This window comes from Aquarana catesbeiana, unplaced genomic scaffold, assembly GCF_042186555.1.
Source record: "Aquarana catesbeiana isolate 2022-GZ unplaced genomic scaffold, ASM4218655v1 unanchor46, whole genome shotgun sequence".
NCBI classification, from domain to species: Eukaryota; Metazoa; Chordata; class Amphibia; order Anura; family Ranidae; genus Aquarana; species Aquarana catesbeiana.
This window is the reverse complement of record NW_027362702.1, coordinates 156975-177106: the sequence shown is the minus strand read 5'-3', so window position 1 is coordinate 177106 and position 20132 is coordinate 156975. Positions and strand designations below refer to the sequence as shown.

At 51.3% G+C, this 20132-nt stretch overlaps 35 non-coding genes across 35 annotated transcripts; 17 read left to right on the top strand and 18 right to left on the bottom strand.

Moving 5' to 3' along the window:
- Window positions 1-108: 108 nt before the first annotated feature.
- TRNAK-CUU (transfer RNA lysine (anticodon CUU)) lies at window positions 109-181 on the bottom strand. The gene has a single exon. It is a non-coding gene; the product is annotated as a tRNA-Lys (tRNA).
- A 371-nt stretch (window positions 182-552) lies between these two features.
- Window positions 553-638, top strand: TRNAY-GUA (transfer RNA tyrosine (anticodon GUA)). Its single transcript is given in 2 exon segments — window positions 553-589; window positions 603-638. It is a non-coding gene; the product is annotated as a tRNA-Tyr (tRNA).
- Window positions 639-785: 147 nt separating this feature from the next.
- On the top strand, window positions 786-859 carry TRNAN-GUU (transfer RNA asparagine (anticodon GUU)). The gene has a single exon. It is a non-coding gene; the product is annotated as a tRNA-Asn (tRNA).
- A 1177-nt stretch (window positions 860-2036) lies between these two features.
- On the bottom strand, window positions 2037-2108 carry TRNAG-UCC (transfer RNA glycine (anticodon UCC)). Its single transcript has one exon. It is a non-coding gene; the product is annotated as a tRNA-Gly (tRNA).
- A 241-nt stretch (window positions 2109-2349) lies between these two features.
- TRNAK-CUU (transfer RNA lysine (anticodon CUU)) lies at window positions 2350-2422 on the bottom strand. Its single transcript has one exon. It is a non-coding gene; the product is annotated as a tRNA-Lys (tRNA).
- Window positions 2423-2793: 371 nt separating this feature from the next.
- TRNAY-GUA (transfer RNA tyrosine (anticodon GUA)) lies at window positions 2794-2879 on the top strand. The gene is given in 2 exon segments: window positions 2794-2830; window positions 2844-2879. It is a non-coding gene; the product is annotated as a tRNA-Tyr (tRNA).
- A 147-nt stretch (window positions 2880-3026) lies between these two features.
- On the top strand, window positions 3027-3100 carry TRNAN-GUU (transfer RNA asparagine (anticodon GUU)). The gene has a single exon. It is a non-coding gene; the product is annotated as a tRNA-Asn (tRNA).
- A 1177-nt stretch (window positions 3101-4277) lies between these two features.
- Window positions 4278-4349, bottom strand: TRNAG-UCC (transfer RNA glycine (anticodon UCC)). The gene has a single exon. It is a non-coding gene; the product is annotated as a tRNA-Gly (tRNA).
- A 241-nt stretch (window positions 4350-4590) lies between these two features.
- On the bottom strand, window positions 4591-4663 carry TRNAK-CUU (transfer RNA lysine (anticodon CUU)). The gene has a single exon. It is a non-coding gene; the product is annotated as a tRNA-Lys (tRNA).
- Window positions 4664-5034: 371 nt separating this feature from the next.
- TRNAY-GUA (transfer RNA tyrosine (anticodon GUA)) lies at window positions 5035-5120 on the top strand. Its single transcript is given in 2 exon segments — window positions 5035-5071; window positions 5085-5120. It is a non-coding gene; the product is annotated as a tRNA-Tyr (tRNA).
- A 147-nt stretch (window positions 5121-5267) lies between these two features.
- Window positions 5268-5341, top strand: TRNAN-GUU (transfer RNA asparagine (anticodon GUU)). The gene has a single exon. It is a non-coding gene; the product is annotated as a tRNA-Asn (tRNA).
- Window positions 5342-6518: 1177 nt separating this feature from the next.
- TRNAG-UCC (transfer RNA glycine (anticodon UCC)) lies at window positions 6519-6590 on the bottom strand. The gene has a single exon. It is a non-coding gene; the product is annotated as a tRNA-Gly (tRNA).
- A 241-nt stretch (window positions 6591-6831) lies between these two features.
- Window positions 6832-6904, bottom strand: TRNAK-CUU (transfer RNA lysine (anticodon CUU)). The gene has a single exon. It is a non-coding gene; the product is annotated as a tRNA-Lys (tRNA).
- A 371-nt stretch (window positions 6905-7275) lies between these two features.
- On the top strand, window positions 7276-7361 carry TRNAY-GUA (transfer RNA tyrosine (anticodon GUA)). Its single transcript is given in 2 exon segments — window positions 7276-7312; window positions 7326-7361. It is a non-coding gene; the product is annotated as a tRNA-Tyr (tRNA).
- Window positions 7362-7508: 147 nt separating this feature from the next.
- TRNAN-GUU (transfer RNA asparagine (anticodon GUU)) lies at window positions 7509-7582 on the top strand. Its single transcript has one exon. It is a non-coding gene; the product is annotated as a tRNA-Asn (tRNA).
- Window positions 7583-8759: 1177 nt separating this feature from the next.
- TRNAG-UCC (transfer RNA glycine (anticodon UCC)) lies at window positions 8760-8831 on the bottom strand. Its single transcript has one exon. It is a non-coding gene; the product is annotated as a tRNA-Gly (tRNA).
- A 241-nt stretch (window positions 8832-9072) lies between these two features.
- On the bottom strand, window positions 9073-9145 carry TRNAK-CUU (transfer RNA lysine (anticodon CUU)). The gene has a single exon. It is a non-coding gene; the product is annotated as a tRNA-Lys (tRNA).
- Window positions 9146-9516: 371 nt separating this feature from the next.
- TRNAY-GUA (transfer RNA tyrosine (anticodon GUA)) lies at window positions 9517-9602 on the top strand. Its single transcript is given in 2 exon segments — window positions 9517-9553; window positions 9567-9602. It is a non-coding gene; the product is annotated as a tRNA-Tyr (tRNA).
- A 147-nt stretch (window positions 9603-9749) lies between these two features.
- On the top strand, window positions 9750-9823 carry TRNAN-GUU (transfer RNA asparagine (anticodon GUU)). Its single transcript has one exon. It is a non-coding gene; the product is annotated as a tRNA-Asn (tRNA).
- A 1177-nt stretch (window positions 9824-11000) lies between these two features.
- TRNAG-UCC (transfer RNA glycine (anticodon UCC)) lies at window positions 11001-11072 on the bottom strand. Its single transcript has one exon. It is a non-coding gene; the product is annotated as a tRNA-Gly (tRNA).
- A 241-nt stretch (window positions 11073-11313) lies between these two features.
- TRNAK-CUU (transfer RNA lysine (anticodon CUU)) lies at window positions 11314-11386 on the bottom strand. The gene has a single exon. It is a non-coding gene; the product is annotated as a tRNA-Lys (tRNA).
- A 371-nt stretch (window positions 11387-11757) lies between these two features.
- Window positions 11758-11843, top strand: TRNAY-GUA (transfer RNA tyrosine (anticodon GUA)). The gene is given in 2 exon segments: window positions 11758-11794; window positions 11808-11843. It is a non-coding gene; the product is annotated as a tRNA-Tyr (tRNA).
- A 147-nt stretch (window positions 11844-11990) lies between these two features.
- On the top strand, window positions 11991-12064 carry TRNAN-GUU (transfer RNA asparagine (anticodon GUU)). Its single transcript has one exon. It is a non-coding gene; the product is annotated as a tRNA-Asn (tRNA).
- A 1177-nt stretch (window positions 12065-13241) lies between these two features.
- TRNAG-UCC (transfer RNA glycine (anticodon UCC)) lies at window positions 13242-13313 on the bottom strand. Its single transcript has one exon. It is a non-coding gene; the product is annotated as a tRNA-Gly (tRNA).
- Window positions 13314-13554: 241 nt separating this feature from the next.
- Window positions 13555-13627, bottom strand: TRNAK-CUU (transfer RNA lysine (anticodon CUU)). Its single transcript has one exon. It is a non-coding gene; the product is annotated as a tRNA-Lys (tRNA).
- Window positions 13628-14230: 603 nt separating this feature from the next.
- On the top strand, window positions 14231-14304 carry TRNAN-GUU (transfer RNA asparagine (anticodon GUU)). Its single transcript has one exon. It is a non-coding gene; the product is annotated as a tRNA-Asn (tRNA).
- Window positions 14305-15481: 1177 nt separating this feature from the next.
- On the bottom strand, window positions 15482-15553 carry TRNAG-UCC (transfer RNA glycine (anticodon UCC)). Its single transcript has one exon. It is a non-coding gene; the product is annotated as a tRNA-Gly (tRNA).
- A 241-nt stretch (window positions 15554-15794) lies between these two features.
- On the bottom strand, window positions 15795-15867 carry TRNAK-CUU (transfer RNA lysine (anticodon CUU)). Its single transcript has one exon. It is a non-coding gene; the product is annotated as a tRNA-Lys (tRNA).
- Window positions 15868-16238: 371 nt separating this feature from the next.
- On the top strand, window positions 16239-16324 carry TRNAY-GUA (transfer RNA tyrosine (anticodon GUA)). Its single transcript is given in 2 exon segments — window positions 16239-16275; window positions 16289-16324. It is a non-coding gene; the product is annotated as a tRNA-Tyr (tRNA).
- A 147-nt stretch (window positions 16325-16471) lies between these two features.
- Window positions 16472-16545, top strand: TRNAN-GUU (transfer RNA asparagine (anticodon GUU)). The gene has a single exon. It is a non-coding gene; the product is annotated as a tRNA-Asn (tRNA).
- A 1177-nt stretch (window positions 16546-17722) lies between these two features.
- On the bottom strand, window positions 17723-17794 carry TRNAG-UCC (transfer RNA glycine (anticodon UCC)). The gene has a single exon. It is a non-coding gene; the product is annotated as a tRNA-Gly (tRNA).
- Window positions 17795-18035: 241 nt separating this feature from the next.
- Window positions 18036-18108, bottom strand: TRNAK-CUU (transfer RNA lysine (anticodon CUU)). Its single transcript has one exon. It is a non-coding gene; the product is annotated as a tRNA-Lys (tRNA).
- Window positions 18109-18479: 371 nt separating this feature from the next.
- On the top strand, window positions 18480-18565 carry TRNAY-GUA (transfer RNA tyrosine (anticodon GUA)). Its single transcript is given in 2 exon segments — window positions 18480-18516; window positions 18530-18565. It is a non-coding gene; the product is annotated as a tRNA-Tyr (tRNA).
- A 147-nt stretch (window positions 18566-18712) lies between these two features.
- TRNAN-GUU (transfer RNA asparagine (anticodon GUU)) lies at window positions 18713-18786 on the top strand. The gene has a single exon. It is a non-coding gene; the product is annotated as a tRNA-Asn (tRNA).
- Window positions 18787-19963: 1177 nt separating this feature from the next.
- On the bottom strand, window positions 19964-20035 carry TRNAG-UCC (transfer RNA glycine (anticodon UCC)). The gene has a single exon. It is a non-coding gene; the product is annotated as a tRNA-Gly (tRNA).
- Between the last annotated feature and the right edge of the window lie 97 nt (window positions 20036-20132).

Genomic DNA, 20132 nt, shown 5'->3' with positions numbered 1-20132 from the left:
TTCCCCGTTTGTAGAGGGAATGGAAGAGAAGCCAGTCGATATGGTAAAGGTGGGGCCGTGCAGTGCGCATGAATGCCACTGACTGGGCCAAAACGTTGCGATGCCATACGCCCAACGTGGGGCTCGAACCCACGACCCTGAGATTAAGAGTCTCATGCTCTACCGACTGAGCTAGCCGGGCTAAGACGCTGCCTCCCGTGTGGCCTCTTGCTACCAACTGACGCCAAACACTTTTTGCTAACTTTCGGCCCAATTTGTTTTGATAGACGCAATGCGCTTCCAAACACTCCTGCGCTTACTTGCTGTCAGGGAGGTACATCACCGTTGCTGCTGTGGTTTTTGGGCTCCCAACAAAACGTGGTAGGTGCTTCGATTGTGTTTTCTCGCTGTGCAAAACGTGAAGCCGAGCTTTCCCACATCACAGCTGCCAAGGCATTTGACCTTTCAGGCAGAGGCGGCATAGACCAATCCCTCAAGGCAGAAGGACTAACGCAAAGGGCAAAGCGCTGGCTTTGAATGCAAGGAGTCACGGGCTACGACCCACCGGCGGGCCCTTCGATAGCTCAGCTGGTAGAGCGGAGGACTGTAGCGTCAACGTAGTAATCCTTAGGTCGCTGGTTCGATTCCGGCTCGAAGGATGCCCTCTTTTACCCTGCCTCTCTCCCCCTTTAACTAGAAGGCACTCTAGAAGGCACTCTAGAAATGTGCAATTGGGAAGCCTTTTAAGGAACTTTGTTTTTATTATTCATGTCTCCCTCGGCCGGTGCGCCGGCCCTCGGCGTGCAGTCTCTGTGGCGCAATCGGTTAGCGCGTTCGGCTGTTAACCGAAAGGTTGGTGGTTCGAGCCCACCCAGGGACGCTCATGTTTTCTCCATTACCTCAGTGGGGCCCGAAGGCTAAAACAAAGCGTGTCCTTTGGCTCTCTTCAGGTGACCGGCAACTGAGCAGACAAACAAGCGTTCACTGGAGACCCTTGCAAATGTACTAGCCGTTTGTTGAAGAGGTTTACATAGTTGATCGAGCCACTTCTTTGGCTCAGGAAGATAACTGCAGCACTTCTAGTCACACCTTAAGACAATCACCATGTGAATGTGTCGATGTTGATTGTCCAAGAACAGGGGGAGGTGTGAAAATTGTAGAACCGCCCTGTTCAAGTTAGATGATCCCATTGTTGGTGGCAGGAAGCCTGCATAGCTATTGGTGCCTAGATCGGCGTGGCTAAAGGTGACAATTGTTGTCAAATCGCTTGGCTAGCTAGAGCGATGTTCAAAATGGGCAGTGCAGATAGTGCCGATGTACAAGCTTCCGTCCCAGTGTATTGCTGGACTTGAAGTACACAGCGATGCAATTGTTGTTAAAGATCCTCCGGAGTTTTTCTGACACTCCAGTGGCTTACGGGGGTGACTATATTTCTCCAAATGTTCTGCTTCTCCCCAGTTTGTTTTCGTGACCTTGTGGATGTTTAGCCAAGACCCAGTCTGGCTAGCCACAAGCTTTCAAAGCACACCTGAGAGGGTCTGTAGACTCTTTTTGTTGTTACCGCGTCAGCCCGATATTGCAGAGTCCTAAGAAGCCCCAGCTTGGGTTCCAGTGGGTGGTGTGAGCCAAAAAGCAGATAGCGGTGTGTGTGGGTAGGTTTCCTGTAGGCCTCCTTGCCCAAATGCACCCCTTTCCTTGCCTTGCAAGACACAGTCCAAAGCGGGTCATTTGCTATTCGATGCCTTCGTCACCGAATAGCAAATGGTGCAATATGATGCCAGCTAAGGGTGTTAGCGTTGTTGCCAGATACTTAGCAATGTTGTGTGTGACAGAGTTGATTCTCTTTGGGAATCAGTAGTCAAAATGGCTGAACCTTGGCCCTGGATAATGCTGGACCTCCTGAGCGAGTTAAAGCATAAGGCCAGAGACTTTTCGAATGCCGAAGAAAGTCTCCACAGTTGTCGCTAAGCCAGGATATCTTAGGAGCTTTCTTCAAGGACCTGGATGACTTGGGTCTTTGCTTAGGGCCGCTTTGCAAGGCCAAAAAGGGATAGGAGTGCGTTGGCCGGGAATCGAACCCGGGTCAACTGCTTGGAAGGCAGCTATGCTCACCACTATACCACCAACGCAAGGCTGTCCGGGGCCTGTGCCACTATCTCTATCCAATTCGTGTCACACGTGGCGCTGATAAGAACCACGCCCCAGCGCAAGGTCAACTTGCTGCCATACGAATTGACCACTAGAAAGATAAGCTCGAAACATTTCCCCGTTTGTAGAGGGAATGGAAGAGAAGCCAGTCGATATGGTAAAGGTGGGGCCGTGCAGTGCGCATGAATGCCACTGACTGGGCCAAAACGTTGCGATGCCATACGCCCAACGTGGGGCTCGAACCCACGACCCTGAGATTAAGAGTCTCATGCTCTACCGACTGAGCTAGCCGGGCTAAGACGCTGCCTCCCGTGTGGCCTCTTGCTACCAACTGACGCCAAACACTTTTTGCTAACTTTCGGCCCAATTTGTTTTGATAGACGCAATGCGCTTCCAAACACTCCTGCGCTTACTTGCTGTCAGGGAGGTACATCACCGTTGCTGCTGTGGTTTTTGGGCTCCCAACAAAACGCGGTAGGTGCTTCGATTGTGTTTTCTCGCTGTGCAAAACGTGAAGCCGAGCTTTCCCACATCACAGCTGCCAAGGCATTTGACCTTTCAGGCAGAGGCGGCATAGACCAATCCCTCAAGGCAGAAGGACTAACGCAAAGGGCAAAGCGCTGGCTTTGAATGCAAGGAGTCACGGGCTACGACCCACCGGCGGGCCCTTCGATAGCTCAGCTGGTAGAGCGGAGGACTGTAGCGTCAACGTAGTAATCCTTAGGTCGCTGGTTCGATTCCGGCTCGAAGGATGCCCTCTTTTACCCTGCCTCTCTCCCCCTTTAACTAGAAGGCACTCTAGAAGGCACTCTAGAAATGTGCAATTGGGAAGCCTTTTAAGGAACTTTGTTTTTATTATTCATGTCTCCCTCGGCCGGTGCGCTGGCCCTCGGCGTGCAGTCTCTGTGGCGCAATCGGTTAGCGCGTTCGGCTGTTAACCGAAAGGTTGGTGGTTCGAGCCCACCCAGGGACGCTCATGTTTTCTCCATTACCTCAGTGGGGCCCGAAGGCTAAAACAAAGCGTGTCCTTTGGCTCTCTTCAGGTGACCGGCAACTGAGCAGACAAACAAGCGTTCACTGGAGACCCTTGCAAATGTACTAGCCGTTTGTTGAAGAGGTTTACATAGTTGATCGAGCCACTTCTTTGGCTCAGGAAGATAACTGCAGCACTTCTAGTCACACCTTAAGACAATCACCATGTGAATGTGTCGATGTTGATTGTCCAAGAACAGGGGGAGGTGTGAAAATTGTAGAACCGCCCTGTTCAAGTTAGATGATCCCATTGTTGGTGGCAGGAAGCCTGCATAGCTATTGGTGCCTAGATCGGCGTGGCTAAAGGTGACAATTGTTGTCAAATCGCTTGGCTAGCTAGAGCGATGTTCAAAATGGGCAGTGCAGATAGTGCCGATGTACAAGCTTCCGTCCCAGTGTATTGCTGGACTTGAAGTACACAGCGATGCAATTGTTGTTAAAGATCCTCCGGAGTTTTTCTGACACTCCAGTGGCTTACGGGGGTGACTATATTTCTCCAAATGTTCTGCTTCTCCCCAGTTTGTTTTCGTGACCTTGTGGATGTTTAGCCAAGACCCAGTCTGGCTAGCCACAAGCTTTCAAAGCACACCTGAGAGGGTCTGTAGACTCCTTTTGTTGTTACCGCGTCAGCCCGATATTGCAGAGTCCTAAGAAGCCCCAGCTTGGGTTCCAGTGGGTGGTGTGAGCCAAAAAGCAGATAGCGGTGTGTGTGGGTAGGTTTCCTGTAGGCCTCCTTGCCCAAATGCACCCCTTTCCTTGCCTTGCAAGACACAGTCCAAAGCGGGTCATTTGCTATTCGATGCCTTCGTCACCGAATAGCAAATGGTGCAATATGATGCCAGCTAAGGGTGTTAGCGTTGTTGCCAGATACTTAGCAATGTTGTGTGTGACAGAGTTGATTCTCTTTGGGAATCAGTAGTCAAAATGGCTGAACCTTGGCCCTGGATAATGCTGGACCTCCTGAGCGAGTTAAAGCATAAGGCCAGAGACTTTTCGAATGCCGAAGAAAGTCTCCACAGTTGTCGCTAAGCCAGGATATCTTAGGAGCTTTCTTCAAGGACCTGGATGACTTGGGTCTTTGCTTAGGGCCGCTTTGCAAGGCCAAAAAGGGATAGGAGTGCGTTGGCCGGGAATCGAACCCGGGTCAACTGCTTGGAAGGCAGCTATGCTCACCACTATACCACCAACGCAAGGCTGTCCGGGGCCTGTGCCACTATCTCTATCCAATTCGTGTCACACGTGGCGCTGATAAGAACCACGCCCCAGCGCAAGGTCAACTTGCTGCCATACGAATTGACCACTAGAAAGATAAGCTCGAAACATTTCCCCGTTTGTAGAGGGAATGGAAGAGAAGCCAGTCGATATGGTAAAGGTGGGGCCGTGCAGTGCGCATGAATGCCACTGACTGGGCCAAAACGTTGCGATGCCATACGCCCAACGTGGGGCTCGAACCCACGACCCTGAGATTAAGAGTCTCATGCTCTACCGACTGAGCTAGCCGGGCTAAGACGCTGCCTCCCGTGTGGCCTCTTGCTACCAACTGACGCCAAACACTTTTTGCTAACTTTCGGCCCAATTTGTTTTGATAGACGCAATGCGCTTCCAAACACTCCTGCGCTTACTTGCTGTCAGGGAGGTACATCACCGTTGCTGCTGTGGTTTTTGGGCTCCCAACAAAACGCGGTAGGTGCTTCGATTGTGTTTTCTCGCTGTGCAAAACGTGAAGCCGAGCTTTCCCACATCACAGCTGCCAAGGCATTTGACCTTTCAGGCAGAGGCGGCATAGACCAATCCCTCAAGGCAGAAGGACTAACGCAAAGGGCAAAGCGCTGGCTTTGAATGCAAGGAGTCACGGGCTACGACCCACCGGCGGGCCCTTCGATAGCTCAGCTGGTAGAGCGGAGGACTGTAGCGTCAACGTAGTAATCCTTAGGTCGCTGGTTCGATTCCGGCTCGAAGGATGCCCTCTTTTACCCTGCCTCTCTCCCCCTTTAACTAGAAGGCACTCTAGAAGGCACTCTAGAAATGTGCAATTGGGAAGCCTTTTAAGGAACTTTGTTTTTATTATTCATGTCTCCCTCGGCCGGTGCGCCGGCCCTCGGCGTGCAGTCTCTGTGGCGCAATCGGTTAGCGCGTTCGGCTGTTAACCGAAAGGTTGGTGGTTCGAGCCCACCCAGGGACGCTCATGTTTTCTCCATTACCTCAGTGGGGCCCGAAGGCTAAAACAAAGCGTGTCCTTTGGCTCTCTTCAGGTGACCGGCAACTGAGCAGACAAACAAGCGTTCACTGGAGACCCTTGCAAATGTACTAGCCGTTTGTTGAAGAGGTTTACATAGTTGATCGAGCCACTTCTTTGGCTCAGGAAGATAACTGCAGCACTTCTAGTCACACCTTAAGACAATCACCATGTGAATGTGTCGATGTTGATTGTCCAAGAACAGGGGGAGGTGTGAAAATTGTAGAACCGCCCTGTTCAAGTTAGATGATCCCATTGTTGGTGGCAGGAAGCCTGCATAGCTATTGGTGCCTAGATCGGCGTGGCTAAAGGTGACAATTGTTGTCAAATCGCTTGGCTAGCTAGAGCGATGTTCAAAATGGGCAGTGCAGATAGTGCCGATGTACAAGCTTCCGTCCCAGTGTATTGCTGGACTTGAAGTACACAGCGATGCAATTGTTGTTAAAGATCCTCCGGAGTTTTTCTGACACTCCAGTGGCTTACGGGGGTGACTATATTTCTCCAAATGTTCTGCTTCTCCCCAGTTTGTTTTCGTGACCTTGTGGATGTTTAGCCAAGACCCAGTCTGGCTAGCCACAAGCTTTCAAAGCACACCTGAGAGGGTCTGTAGACTCTTTTTGTTGTTACCGCGTCAGCCCGATATTGCAGAGTCCTAAGAAGCCCCAGCTTGGGTTCCAGTGGGTGGTGTGAGCCAAAAAGCAGATAGCGGTGTGTGTGGGTAGGTTTCCTGTAGGCCTCCTTGCCCAAATGCACCCCTTTCCTTGCCTTGCAAGACACAGTCCAAAGCGGGTCATTTGCTATTCGATGCCTTCGTCACCGAATAGCAAATGGTGCAATATGATGCCAGCTAAGGGTGTTAGCGTTGTTGCCAGATACTTAGCAATGTTGTGTGTGACAGAGTTGATTCTCTTTGGGAATCAGTAGTCAAAATGGCTGAACCTTGGCCCTGGATAATGCTGGACCTCCTGAGCGAGTTAAAGCATAAGGCCAGAGACTTTTCGAATGCCGAAGAAAGTCTCCACAGTTGTCGCTAAGCCAGGATATCTTAGGAGCTTTCTTCAAGGACCTGGATGACTTGGGTCTTTGCTTAGGGCCGCTTTGCAAGGCCAAAAAGGGATAGGAGTGCGTTGGCCGGGAATCGAACCCGGGTCAACTGCTTGGAAGGCAGCTATGCTCACCACTATACCACCAACGCAAGGCTGTCCGGGGCCTGTGCCACTATCTCTATCCAATTCGTGTCACACGTGGCGCTGATAAGAACCACGCCCCAGCGCAAGGTCAACTTGCTGCCATACGAATTGACCACTAGAAAGATAAGCTCGAAACATTTCCCCGTTTGTAGAGGGAATGGAAGAGAAGCCAGTCGATATGGTAAAGGTGGGGCCGTGCAGTGCGCATGAATGCCACTGACTGGGCCAAAACGTTGCGATGCCATACGCCCAACGTGGGGCTCGAACCCACGACCCTGAGATTAAGAGTCTCATGCTCTACCGACTGAGCTAGCCGGGCTAAGACGCTGCCTCCCGTGTGGCCTCTTGCTACCAACTGACGCCAAACACTTTTTGCTAACTTTCGGCCCAATTTGTTTTGATAGACGCAATGCGCTTCCAAACACTCCTGCGCTTACTTGCTGTCAGGGAGGTACATCACCGTTGCTGCTGTGGTTTTTGGGCTCCCAACAAAACGCGGTAGGTGCTTCGATTGTGTTTTCTCGCTGTGCAAAACGTGAAGCCGAGCTTTCCCACATCACAGCTGCCAAGGCATTTGACCTTTCAGGCAGAGGCGGCATAGACCAATCCCTCAAGGCAGAAGGACTAACGCAAAGGGCAAAGCGCTGGCTTTGAATGCAAGGAGTCACGGGCTACGACCCACCGGCGGGCCCTTCGATAGCTCAGCTGGTAGAGCGGAGGACTGTAGCGTCAACGTAGTAATCCTTAGGTCGCTGGTTCGATTCCGGCTCGAAGGATGCCCTCTTTTACCCTGCCTCTCTCCCCCTTTAACTAGAAGGCACTCTAGAAGGCACTCTAGAAATGTGCAATTGGGAAGCCTTTTAAGGAACTTTGTTTTTATTATTCATGTCTCCCTCGGCCGGTGCGCTGGCCCTCGGCGTGCAGTCTCTGTGGCGCAATCGGTTAGCGCGTTCGGCTGTTAACCGAAAGGTTGGTGGTTCGAGCCCACCCAGGGACGCTCATGTTTTCTCCATTACCTCAGTGGGGCCCGAAGGCTAAAACAAAGCGTGTCCTTTGGCTCTCTTCAGGTGACCGGCAACTGAGCAGACAAACAAGCGTTCACTGGAGACCCTTGCAAATGTACTAGCCGTTTGTTGAAGAGGTTTACATAGTTGATCGAGCCACTTCTTTGGCTCAGGAAGATAACTGCAGCACTTCTAGTCACACCTTAAGACAATCACCATGTGAATGTGTCGATGTTGATTGTCCAAGAACAGGGGGAGGTGTGAAAATTGTAGAACCGCCCTGTTCAAGTTAGATGATCCCATTGTTGGTGGCAGGAAGCCTGCATAGCTATTGGTGCCTAGATCGGCGTGGCTAAAGGTGACAATTGTTGTCAAATCGCTTGGCTAGCTAGAGCGATGTTCAAAATGGGCAGTGCAGATAGTGCCGATGTACAAGCTTCCGTCCCAGTGTATTGCTGGACTTGAAGTACACAGCGATGCAATTGTTGTTAAAGATCCTCCGGAGTTTTTCTGACACTCCAGTGGCTTACGGGGGTGACTATATTTCTCCAAATGTTCTGCTTCTCCCCAGTTTGTTTTCGTGACCTTGTGGATGTTTAGCCAAGACCCAGTCTGGCTAGCCACAAGCTTTCAAAGCACACCTGAGAGGGTCTGTAGACTCCTTTTGTTGTTACCGCGTCAGCCCGATATTGCAGAGTCCTAAGAAGCCCCAGCTTGGGTTCCAGTGGGTGGTGTGAGCCAAAAAGCAGATAGCGGTGTGTGTGGGTAGGTTTCCTGTAGGCCTCCTTGCCCAAATGCACCCCTTTCCTTGCCTTGCAAGACACAGTCCAAAGCGGGTCATTTGCTATTCGATGCCTTCGTCACCGAATAGCAAATGGTGCAATATGATGCCAGCTAAGGGTGTTAGCGTTGTTGCCAGATACTTAGCAATGTTGTGTGTGACAGAGTTGATTCTCTTTGGGAATCAGTAGTCAAAATGGCTGAACCTTGGCCCTGGATAATGCTGGACCTCCTGAGCGAGTTAAAGCATAAGGCCAGAGACTTTTCGAATGCCGAAGAAAGTCTCCACAGTTGTCGCTAAGCCAGGATATCTTAGGAGCTTTCTTCAAGGACCTGGATGACTTGGGTCTTTGCTTAGGGCCGCTTTGCAAGGCCAAAAAGGGATAGGAGTGCGTTGGCCGGGAATCGAACCCGGGTCAACTGCTTGGAAGGCAGCTATGCTCACCACTATACCACCAACGCAAGGCTGTCTGGGGTCTGTGCCACTATCTCTATCCAATTCGTGTCACACGTGGCGCTGATAAGAACCACGCCCCAGCGCAAGGTCAACTTGCTGCCATACGAATTGACCACTAGAAAGATAAGCTCGAAACATTTCCCCGTTTGTAGAGGGAATGGAAGAGAAGCCAGTCGATATGGTAAAGGTGGGGCCGTGCAGTGCGCATGAATGCCACTGACTGGGCCAAAACGTTGCGATGCCATACGCCCAACGTGGGGCTCGAACCCACGACCCTGAGATTAAGAGTCTCATGCTCTACCGACTGAGCTAGCCGGGCTAAGACGCTGCCTCCCGTGTGGCCTCTTGCTACCAACTGACGCCAAACACTTTTTGCTAACTTTCGGCCCAATTTGTTTTGATAGACGCAATGCGCTTCCAAACACTCCTGCGCTTACTTGCTGTCAGGGAGGTACATCACCGTTGCTGCTGTGGTTTTTGGGCTCCCAACAAAACGCGGTAGGTGCTTCGATTGTGTTTTCTCGCTGTGCAAAACGTGAAGCCGAGCTTTCCCACATCACAGCTGCCAAGGCATTTGACCTTTCAGGCAGAGGCGGCATAGACCAATCCCTCAAGGCAGAAGGACTAACGCAAAGGGCAAAGCGCTGGCTTTGAATGCAAGGAGTCACGGGCTACGACCCACCGGCGGGCCCTTCGATAGCTCAGCTGGTAGAGCGGAGGACTGTAGCGTCAACGTAGTAATCCTTAGGTCGCTGGTTCGATTCCGGCTCGAAGGATGCCCTCTTTTACCCTGCCTCTCTCCCCCTTTAACTAGAAGGCACTCTAGAAGGCACTCTAGAAATGTGCAATTGGGAAGCCTTTTAAGGAACTTTGTTTTTATTATTCATGTCTCCCTCGGCCGGTGCGCTGGCCCTCGGCGTGCAGTCTCTGTGGCGCAATCGGTTAGCGCGTTCGGCTGTTAACCGAAAGGTTGGTGGTTCGAGCCCACCCAGGGACGCTCATGTTTTCTCCATTACCTCAGTGGGGCCCGAAGGCTAAAACAAAGCGTGTCCTTTGGCTCTCTTCAGGTGACCGGCAACTGAGCAGACAAACAAGCGTTCACTGGAGACCCTTGCAAATGTACTAGCCGTTTGTTGAAGAGGTTTACATAGTTGATCGAGCCACTTCTTTGGCTCAGGAAGATAACTGCAGCACTTCTAGTCACACCTTAAGACAATCACCATGTGAATGTGTCGATGTTGATTGTCCAAGAACAGGGGGAGGTGTGAAAATTGTAGAACCGCCCTGTTCAAGTTAGATGATCCCATTGTTGGTGGCAGGAAGCCTGCATAGCTATTGGTGCCTAGATCGGCGTGGCTAAAGGTGACAATTGTTGTCAAATCGCTTGGCTAGCTAGAGCGATGTTCAAAATGGGCAGTGCAGATAGTGCCGATGTACAAGCTTCCGTCCCAGTGTATTGCTGGACTTGAAGTACACAGCGATGCAATTGTTGTTAAAGATCCTCCGGAGTTTTTCTGACACTCCAGTGGCTTACGGGGGTGACTATATTTCTCCAAATGTTCTGCTTCTCCCCAGTTTGTTTTCGTGACCTTGTGGATGTTTAGCCAAGACCCAGTCTGGCTAGCCACAAGCTTTCAAAGCACACCTGAGAGGGTCTGTAGACTCCTTTTGTTGTTACCGCGTCAGCCCGATATTGCAGAGTCCTAAGAAGCCCCAGCTTGGGTTCCAGTGGGTGGTGTGAGCCAAAAAGCAGATAGCGGTGTGTGTGGGTAGGTTTCCTGTAGGCCTCCTTGCCCAAATGCACCCCTTTCCTTGCCTTGCAAGACACAGTCCAAAGCGGGTCATTTGCTATTCGATGCCTTCGTCACCGAATAGCAAATGGTGCAATATGATGCCAGCTAAGGGTGTTAGCGTTGTTGCCAGATACTTAGCAATGTTGTGTGTGACAGAGTTGATTCTCTTTGGGAATCAGTAGTCAAAATGGCTGAACCTTGGCCCTGGATAATGCTGGACCTCCTGAGCGAGTTAAAGCATAAGGCCAGAGACTTTTCGAATGCCGAAGAAAGTCTCCACAGTTGTCGCTAAGCCAGGATATCTTAGGAGCTTTCTTCAAGGACCTGGATGACTTGGGTCTTTGCTTAGGGCCGCTTTGCAAGGCCAAAAAGGGATAGGAGTGCGTTGGCCGGGAATCGAACCCGGGTCAACTGCTTGGAAGGCAGCTATGCTCACCACTATACCACCAACGCAAGGCTGTCTGGGGTCTGTGCCACTATCTCTATCCAATTCGTGTCACACGTGGCGCTGATAAGAACCACGCCCCAGCGCAAGGTCAACTTGCTGCCATACGAATTGACCACTAGAAAGATAAGCTCGAAACATTTCCCCGTTTGTAGAGGGAATGGAAGAGAAGCCAGTCGATATGGTAAAGGTGGGGCCGTGCAGTGCGCATGAATGCCACTGACTGGGCCAAAACGTTGCGATGCCATACGCCCAACGTGGGGCTCGAACCCACGACCCTGAGATTAAGAGTCTCATGCTCTACCGACTGAGCTAGCCGGGCTAAGACGCTGCCTCCCGTGTGGCCTCTTGCTACCAACTGACGCCAAACACTTTTTGCTAACTTTCGGCCCAATTTGTTTTGATAGACGCAATGCGCTTCCAAACACTCCTGCGCTTACTTGCTGTCAGGGAGGTACATCACCGTTGCTGCTGTGGTTTTTGGGCTCCCAACAAAACGCGGTAGGTGCTTCGATTGTGTTTTCTCGCTGTGCAAAACGTGAAGCCGAGCTTTCCCACATCACAGCTGCCAAGGCATTTGACCTTTCAGGCAGAGGCGGCATAGACCAATCCCTCAAGGCAGAAGGACTAACGCAAAGGGCAAAGCGCTGGCTTTGAATGCAAGGAGTCACGGGCTACGACCCACCGGTGGGCCCTTCGATAGCTCAGCTGGTAGAGCGGAGGACTGTAGCGTCAACGTAGTAATCCTTAGGTCGCTGGTTCGATTCCGGCTCGAAGGATGCCCTCTTTTACCCTGCCTCTCTCCCCCTTTAACTAGAAGGCACTCTAGAAGGCACTCTAGAAATGTGCAATTGGGAAGCCTTTTAAGGAACTTTGTTTTTATTATTCATGTCTCCATCGGCCGGTGCGCCGGCCCTCGGCGTGCAGTCTCTGTGGCGCAATCGGTTAGCGCGTTCGGCTGTTAACCGAAAGGTTGGTGGTTCGAGCCCACCCAGGGACGCTCATGTTTTCTCCATTACCTCAGTGGGGCCCGAAGGCTAAAACAAAGCGTGTCCTTTGGCTCTCTTCAGGTGACCGGCAACTGAGCAGACAAACAAGCGTTCACTGGAGACCCTTGCAAATGTACTAGCCGTTTGTTGAAGAGGTTTACATAGTTGATCGAGCCACTTCTTTGGCTCAGGAAGATAACTGCAGCACTTCTAGTCACACCTTAAGACAATCACCATGTGAATGTGTCGATGTTGATTGTCCAAGAACAGGGGGAGGTGTGAAAATTGTAGAACCGCCCTGTTCAAGTTAGATGATCCCATTGTTGGTGGCAGGAAGCCTGCATAGCTATTGGTGCCTAGATCGGCGTGGCTAAAGGTGACAATTGTTGTCAAATCGCTTGGCTAGCTAGAGCGATGTTCAAAATGGGCAGTGCAGATAGTGCCGATGTACAAGCTTCCGTCCCAGTGTATTGCTGGACTTGAAGTACACAGCGATGCAATTGTTGTTAAAGATCCTCCGGAGTTTTTCTGACACTCCAGTGGCTTACGGGGGTGACTATATTTCTCCAAATGTTCTGCTTCTCCCCAGTTTGTTTTCGTGACCTTGTGGATGTTTAGCCAAGACCCAGTCTGGCTAGCCACAAGCTTTCAAAGCACACCTGAGAGGGTCTGTAGACTCTTTTTGTTGTTACCGCGTCAGCCCGATATTGCAGAGTCCTAAGAAGCCCCAGCTTGGGTTCCAGTGGGTGGTGTGAGCCAAAAAGCAGATAGCGGTGTGTGTGGGTAGGTTTCCTGTAGGCCTCCTTGCCCAAATGCACCCCTTTCCTTGCCTTGCAAGACACAGTCCAAAGCGGGTCATTTGCTATTCGATGCCTTCGTCACCGAATAGCAAATGGTGCAATATGATGCCAGCTAAGGGTGTTAGCGTTGTTGCCAGATACTTAGCAATGTTGTGTGTGACAGAGTTGATTCTCTTTGGGAATCAGTAGTCAAAATGGCTGAACCTTGGCCCTGGATAATGCTGGACCTCCTGAGCGAGTTAAAGCATAAGGCCAGAGACTTTTCGAATGCCGAAGAAAGTCTCCACAGTTGTCGCTAAGCCAGGATATCTTAGGAGCTTTCTTCAAGGACCTGGATGACTTGGGTCTTTGCTTAGGGCCGCTTTGCAAGGCCAAAAAGGGATAGGAGTGCGTTGGCCGGGAATCGAACCCGGGTCAACTGCTTGGAAGGCAGCTATGCTCACCACTATACCACCAACGCAAGGCTGTCCGGGGCCTGTGCCACTATCTCTATCCAATTCGTGTCACACGTGGCGCTGATAAGAACCACGCCCCAGCGCAAGGTCAACTTGCTGCCATACGAATTGACCACTAGAAAGATAAGCTCGAAACATTTCCCCGTTTGTAGAGGGAATGGAAGAGAAGCCAGTCGATATGGTAAAGGTGGGGCCGTGCAGTGCGCATGAATGCCACTGACTGGGCCAAAACGTTGCGATGCCATACGCCCAACGTGGGGCTCGAACCCACGACCCTGAGATTAAGAGTCTCATGCTCTACCGACTGAGCTAGCCGGGCTAAGACGCTGCCTCCCGTGTGGCCTCTTGCTACCAACTGACGCCAAACACTTTTTGCTAACTTTCGGCCCAATTTGTTTTGATAGACGCAATGCGCTTCCAAACACTCCTGCGCTTACTTGCTGTCAGGGAGGTACATCACCGTTGCTGCTGTGGTTTTTGGGCTCCCAACAAAACGCGGTAGGTGCTTCGATTGTGTTTTCTCGCTGTGCAAAACGTGAAGCCGAGCTTTCCCACATCACAGCTGCCAAGGCATTTGACCTTTCAGGCAGAGGCGGCATAGACCAATCCCTCAAGGCAGAAGGACTAACGCAAAGGGCAAAGCGCTGGCTTTGAATGCAAGGAGTCACGGGCTACGACCCACCGGCGGGCCCTTGATAGCTCAGCTGGTAGAGCGGAGGACTGTAGCGTCAACGTAGTAATCCTTAGGTCGCTGGTTCGATTCCGGCTCGAAGGATGCCCTCTTTTACCCTGCCTCTCTCCCCCTTTAACTAGAAGGCACTCTAGAAGGCACTCTAGAAATGTGCAATTGGGAAGCCTTTTAAGGAACTTTGTTTTTATTATTCATGTCTCCCTCGGCCGGTGCGCCGGCCCTCGGCGTGCAGTCTCTGTGGCGCAATCGGTTAGCGCGTTCGGCTGTTAACCGAAAGGTTGGTGGTTCGAGCCCACCCAGGGACGCTCATGTTTTCTCCATTACCTCAGTGGGGCCCGAAGGCTAAAACAAAGCGTGTCCTTTGGCTCTCTTCAGGTGACCGGCAACTGAGCAGACAAACAAGCGTTCACTGGAGACCCTTGCAAATGTACTAGCCGTTTGTTGAAGAGGTTTACATAGTTGATCGAGCCACTTCTTTGGCTCAGGAAGATAACTGCAGCACTTCTAGTCACACCTTAAGACAATCACCATGTGAATGTGTCGATGTTGATTGTCCAAGAACAGGGGGAGGTGTGAAAATTGTAGAACCGCCCTGTTCAAGTTAGATGATCCCATTGTTGGTGGCAGGAAGCCTGCATAGCTATTGGTGCCTAGATCGGCGTGGCTAAAGGTGACAATTGTTGTCAAATCGCTTGGCTAGCTAGAGCGATGTTCAAAATGGGCAGTGCAGATAGTGCCGATGTACAAGCTTCCGTCCCAGTGTATTGCTGGACTTGAAGTACACAGCGATGCAATTGTTGTTAAAGATCCTCCGGAGTTTTTCTGACACTCCAGTGGCTTACGGGGGTGACTATATTTCTCCAAATGTTCTGCTTCTCCCCAGTTTGTTTTCGTGACCTTGTGGATGTTTAGCCAAGACCCAGTCTGGCTAGCCACAAGCTTTCAAAGCACACCTGAGAGGGTCTGTAGACTCTTTTTGTTGTTACCGCGTCAGCCCGATATTGCAGAGTCCTAAGAAGCCCCAGCTTGGGTTCCAGTGGGTGGTGTGAGCCAAAAAGCAGATAGCGGTGTGTGTGGGTAGGTTTCCTGTAGGCCTCCTTGCCCAAATGCACCCCTTTCCTTGCCTTGCAAGACACAGTCCAAAGCGGGTCATTTGCTATTCGATGCCTTCGTCACCGAATAGCAAATGGTGCAATATGATGCCAGCTAAGGGTGTTAGCGTTGTTGCCAGATACTTAGCAATGTTGTGTGTGACAGAGTTGATTCTCTTTGGGAATCAGTAGTCAAAATGGCTGAACCTTGGCCCTGGATAATGGTGGACCTCCTGAGAGAGTTAAAGCATAAGGCCAGAGACTTTTCGAATGCCGAAGAAAGTCTCCACAGTTGTCGCTAAGCCAGGATATCTTAGGAGCTTTCTTCAAGGACCTGGATGACTTGGGTCTTTGCTTAGGGCCGCTTTGCAAGGCCAAAAAGGGATAGGAGTGCGTTGGCCGGGAATCGAACCCGGGTCAACTGCTTGGAAGGCAGCTATGCTCACCACTATACCACCAACGCAAGGCTGTCCGGGGTCTGTGCCACTATCTCTATCCAATTCGTGTCACACGTGGCGCTGATAAGAACCACGCCCCAGCGCAAGGTCAACTTGCTGCCATACGAATTGACCACTAGAAAGATAAGCTCGAAACATTTCCCCGTTTGTAGAGGGAATGGAAGAGAAGCCAGTCGATATGGTAAAGGTGGGGCCGTGCAGTGCGCATGAATGCCACTGACTGGGCCAAAACGTTGCGATGCCATACGCCCAACGTGGGGCTCGAACCCACGACCCTGAGATTAAGAGTCTCATGCTCTACCGACTGAGCTAGCCGGGCTAAGACGCTGCCTCCCGTGTGGCCTCTTGCTACCAACTGACGCCAAACACTTTTTGCTAACTTTCGGCCCAATTTGTTTTGATAGACGCAATGCGCTTCCAAACACTCCTGCGCTTACTTGCTGTCAGGGAGGTACATCACCGTTGCTGCTGTGGTTTTTGGGCTCCCAACAAAACGCGGTAGGTGCTTCGATTGTGTTTTCTCGCTGTGCAAAACGTGAAGCCGAGCTTTCCCACATCACAGCTGCCAAGGCATTTGACCTTTCAGGCAGAGGCGGCATAGACCAATCCCTCAAGGCAGAAGGACTAACGCAAAGGGCAAAGCGCTGGCTTTGAATGCAAGGAGTCACGGGCTACGACCCACCGGCGGGCCCTTCGATAGCTCAGCTGGTAGAGCGGAGGACTGTAGCGTCAACGTAGTAATCCTTAGGTCGCTGGTTCGATTCCGGCTCGAAGGATGCCCTCTTTTACCCTGCCTCTCTCCCCCTTTAACTAGAAGGCACTCTAGAAGGCACTCTAGAAATGTGCAATTGGGAAGCCTTTTAAGGAACTTTGTTTTTATTATTCATGTCTCCCTCGGCCGGTGCGCCGGCCCTCGGCGTGCAGTCTCTGTGGCGCAATCGGTTAGCGCGTTCGGCTGTTAACCGAAAGGTTGGTGGTTCGAGCCCACCCAGGGACGCTCATGTTTTCTCCATTACCTCAGTGGGGCCCGAAGGCTAAAACAAAGCGTGTCCTTTGGCTCTCTTCAGGTGACCGGCAACTGAGCAGACAAACAAGCGTTCACTGGAGACCCTTGCAAATGTACTAGCCGTTTGTTGAAGAGGTTTACATAGTTGATCGAGCCACTTCTTTGGCTCAGGAAGATAACTGCAGCACTTCTAGTCACACCTTAAGACAATCACCATGTGAATGTGTCGATGTTGATTGTCCAAGAACAGGGGGAGGTGTGAAAATTGTAGAACCGCCCTGTTCAAGTTAGATGATCCCATTGTTGGTGGCAGGAAGCCTGCATAGCTATTGGTGCCTAGATCGGCGTGGCTAAAGGTGACAATTGTTGTCAAATCGCTTGGCTAGCTAGAGCGATGTTCAAAATGGGCAGTGCAGATAGTGCCGATGTACAAGCTTCCGTCCCAGTGTATTGCTGGACTTGAAGTACACAGCGATGCAATTGTTGTTAAAGATCCTCCGGAGTTTTTCTGACACTCCAGTGGCTTACGGGGGTGACTATATTTCTCCAAATGTTCTGCTTCTCCCCAGTTTGTTTTCGTGACCTTGTGGATGTTTAGCCAAGACCCAGTCTGGCTAGCCACAAGCTTTCAAAGCACACCTGAGAGGGTCTGTAGACTCCTTTTGTTGTTACCGCGTCAGCCCGATATTGCAGAGTCCTAAGAAGCCCCAGCTTGGGTTCCAGTGGGTGGTGTGAGCCAAAAAGCAGATAGCGGTGTGTGTGGGTAGGTTTCCTGTAGGCCTCCTTGCCCAAATGCACCCCTTTCCTTGCCTTGCAAGACACAGTCCAAAGCGGGTCATTTGCTATTCGATGCCTTCGTCACCGAATAGCAAATGGTGCAATATGATGCCAGCTAAGGGTGTTAGCGTTGTTGCCAGATACTTAGCAATGTTGTGTGTGACAGAGTTGATTCTCTTTGGGAATCAGTAGTCAAAATGGCTGAACCTTGGCCCTGGATAATGCTGGACCTCCTGAGCGAGTTAAAGCATAAGGCCAGAGACTTTTCGAATGCCGAAGAAAGTCTCCACAGTTGTCGCTAAGCCAGGATATCTTAGGAGCTTTCTTCAAGGACCTGGATGACTTGGGTCTTTGCTTAGGGCCGCTTTGCAAGGCCAAAAAGGGATAGGAGTGCGTTGGCCGGGAATCGAACCCGGGTCAACTGCTTGGAAGGCAGCTATGCTCACCACTATACCACCAACGCAAGGCTGTCCGGGGCCTGTGCCACTATCTCTATCCAATTCGTGTCACACGTGGCGCTGATAAGAACCACGCCCCAGCGCAAGGTCAACTTGCTGCCATACGAATTGACCACTAGAAAGATAAGCTCGAAACATTTCCCCGTTTGTAGAGGGAATGGAAGAGAAGCCAGTCGATATGGTAAAGGTGGGGCCGTGCAGTGCGCATGAATGCCACTGACTGGGCCAAAACGTTGCGATGCCATACGCCCAACGTGGGGCTCGAACCCACGACCCTGAGATTAAGAGTCTCATGCTCTACCGACTGAGCTAGCCGGGCTAAGACGCTGCCTCCCGTGTGGCCTCTTGCTACCAACTGACGCCAAACACTTTTTGCTAACTTTCGGCCCAATTTGTTTTGATAGACGCAATGCGCTTCCAAACACTCCTGCGCTTACTTGCTGTCAGGGAGGTACATCACCGTTGCTGCTGTGGTTTTTGGGCTCCCAACAAAACGCGGTAGGTGCTTCGATTGTGTTTTCTCGCTGTGCAAAACGTGAAGCCGAGCTTTCCCACATCACAGCTGCCAAGGCATTTGACCTTTCAGGCAGAGGCGGCATAGACCAATCCCTCAAGGCAGAAGGACTAACGCAAAGGGCAAAGCGCTGGCTTTGAATGCAAGGAGTCACGGGCTACGACCCACCGGCGGGCCCTTCGATAGCTCAGCTGGTAGAGCGGAGGACTGTAGCGTCAACGTAGTAATCCTTAGGTCGCTGGTTCGATTCCGGCTCGAAGGATGCCCTCTTTTACCCTGCCTCTCTCCCCCTTTAACTAGAAGGCACTCTAGAAGGCACTCTAGAAATGTGCAATTGGGAAGCCTTTTAAGGAACTTTGTTTTTATTATTCATGTCTCCCTCGGCCGGTGCGCCGGCCCTCGGCGTGCAGTCTCTGTGGCGCAATCGGTTAGCGCGTTCGGCTGTTAACCGAAAGGTTGGTGGTTCGAGCCCACCCAGGGACGCTCATGTTTTCTCCATTACCTCAGTGGTGCCCGAAGGCTAAAACAAAGCGTGTCCTTTGGCTCTCTTCAGGTGACCGGCAACTGAGCAGACAAACAAGCGTTCACTGGAGACCCTTGCAAATGTACTAGCCGTTTGTTGAAGAGGTTTACATAGTTGATCGAGCCACTTCTTTGGCTCAGGAAGATAACTGCAGCACTTCTAGTCACACCTTAAGACAATCACCATGTGAATGTGTCGATGTTGATTGTCCAAGAACAGGGGGAGGTGTGAAAATTGTAGAACCGCCCTGTTCAAGTTAGATGATCCCATTGTTGGTGGCAGGAAGCCTGCATAGCTATTGGTGCCTAGATCGGCGTGGCTAAAGGTGACAATTGTTGTCAAATCGCTTGGCTAGCTAGAGCGATGTTCAAAATGGGCAGTGCAGATAGTGCCGATGTACAAGCTTCCGTCCCAGTGTATTGCTGGACTTGAAGTACACAGCGATGCAATTGTTGTTAAAGATCCTCCGGAGTTTTTCTGACACTCCAGTGGCTTACGGGGGTGACTATATTTCTCCAAATGTTCTGCTTCTCCCCAGTTTGTTTTCGTGACCTTGTGGATGTTTAGCCAAGACCCAGTCTGGCTAGCCACAAGCTTTCAAAGCACACCTGAGAGGGTCTGTAGACTCTTTTTGTTGTTACCGCGTCAGCCCGATATTGCAGAGTCCTAAGAAGCCCCAGCTTGGGTTCCAGTGGGTGGTGTGAGCCAAAAAGCAGATAGCGGTGTGTGTGGGTAGGTTTCCTGTAGGCCTCCTTGCCCAAATGCACCCCTTTCCTTGCCTTGCAAGACACAGTCCAAAGCGGGTCATTTGCTATTCGATGCCTTCGTCACCGAATAGCAAATGGTGCAATATGATGCCAGCTAAGGGTGTTAGCGTTGTTGCCAGATACTTAGCAATGTTGTGTGTGACAGAGTTGATTCTCTTTGGGAATCAGTAGTCAAAATGGCTGAACCTTGGCCCTGGATAATGCTGGACCTCCTGAGCGAGTTAAAGCATAAGGCCAGAGACTTTTCGAATGCCGAAGAAAGTCTCCACAGTTGTCGCTAAGCCAGGATATCTTAGGAGCTTTCTTCAAGGACCTGGATGACTTGGGTCTTTGCTTAGGGCCGCTTTGCAAGGCCAAAAAGGGATAGGAGTGCGTTGGCCGGGAATCGAACCCGGGTCAACTGCTTGGAAGGCAGCTATGCTCACCACTATACCACCAACGCAAGGCTGTCCGGGGTCTGTGCCACTATCTCTATCCAATTCGTGTCACACGTGGCGCTGATAAGAACCACGCCCCAGCGCAAGGTCAACTTGCTGCCA